General features: G+C 53.3%; 1 protein-coding gene across 1 annotated transcript in view; it reads right to left on the bottom strand.

Moving 5' to 3' along the window:
• Casr (calcium-sensing receptor) overlaps positions 1 to 445 on the bottom strand; it is an 87,410-nt gene extending 86,965 nt beyond the window's left edge. Inside the window, exon 1 of the mRNA XM_013515042.1 lies at positions 32 to 445. The gene's annotated coding sequence lies outside the window, so the exon portion shown is untranslated. The remainder of the gene's footprint in view (positions 1 to 31) is intronic.
• Positions 446 to 1,275: the final 830 nt, after the last annotated feature.

Genomic DNA, 1,275 nt, shown 5'->3' with positions numbered 1-1,275 from the left:
CGCCGCCGCCCCGGCAGCCCGGCTCCCTCACCGCTCTCCAAGCAGGTGCAGCCGGCGGGCGCCTCCCGGCCGGGCGCAGCACACGCGTCCTCCGCGCCCCGGGCCACCGTCGGGTCTGGTGCTACCGTCTCTCCGGTGCGGCTCCAGGCTTCCCAGCCCTCGAATGAACAAATCCTCAGATCCTCTTCCAGCAGTCGAGGCGACTCCTTTCCCCCTCCTCCTTGGAGAGGGAAAGAGGCTTAAAATGCTGGGGGCTTAGGATGCCACCACCACCTCTGTGCCGGGGCTGGGACACTTTTTCCCTAACGGGAGGCCGGAGAATCGCAGTGTAAGACCTGTAAGCCCCGTGCAGGAACTCTTGCTCTGCGAGACTCGGGTGCCGGTTGCCTGCGCGGCCGCTCACACCCAGCTCCTCTCCCGCTCTGGCGCCAAGGGCGCGCGCCTCCCTGGCAGGCAGTGGGCGCCTCGAGCCTCGGCCTGCACCCTGCCCGCACGCGCTCCCGAGGGCCGGCGTCCGCCCCAGGGCCTGGCCCAGCGCCCGCCACCCATCGCGGTGTTTGTGTTTCCTGAAGAAGTGGAAAATGTAATTTCTTTGGCAGAAAACCAGCTTTTGCTTTTCCTCGTTGAAACCCTGTTTACTCCTTTAGGTAGGGAATTTGCTAGTGTCCATGAAGATGTGCTGGCTGGCTCCTCACCGCCCCCCCACGATTCCATGCTTGGAGAAATTTGCAGAACAAAATAACGCTCCGCCACGGAGGTCTGTGGCAGGATTATTTATGACGGAAAATAATACTATTAAAAATCCCAAAAAGCAAATGAAGCCAAACTGTCACCAGTAGGAAACTGATAAAATAAATTATGATAGAATGACTTAATGGTATATTCTATAACCCATATATGACATCGAGACTTAAGTGCCTCAAATTCTTTTTAGAGCGAGGAGATAGAACTTATTTGTAAGGCAGAGGTGGGGAGGGCGAGGAGAGTAAGAACGTAATAAAGTATTTACAAAATATTAATGAGAAACAAAAAATTTAAAAAGTGGAAAATTGCATAGTAACTACGCTTAAAAACTTCAAGTTAAAGTGCAGTTTTTCTCTGTAAACTTGCAGATAAACATCTATTCATTCTATGGGGTCTTTGATGTGTTAAGTGAAGTATTTAAGGCAAATGAAATGAGACTCACAGCCAGCGTCCAGGGCATCCTCATCGGGGCCCAGTTCTGCCCACAAGCCTTCCTCGCAAACCTCTAATGCAAGGCAAGAGCGGGACTTG

The sequence above is a fragment of the Chinchilla lanigera genome, unplaced genomic scaffold (genome assembly GCF_000276665.1).
Source record: "Chinchilla lanigera isolate Chin_1 unplaced genomic scaffold, ChiLan1.0 scaffold00026, whole genome shotgun sequence".
In the NCBI taxonomy this organism is placed as follows: domain Eukaryota; kingdom Metazoa; phylum Chordata; class Mammalia; order Rodentia; family Chinchillidae; genus Chinchilla; species Chinchilla lanigera.
Note: the sequence above shows the minus strand (reverse complement) of the source record. Positions and strands in the feature narration are given on the sequence as shown.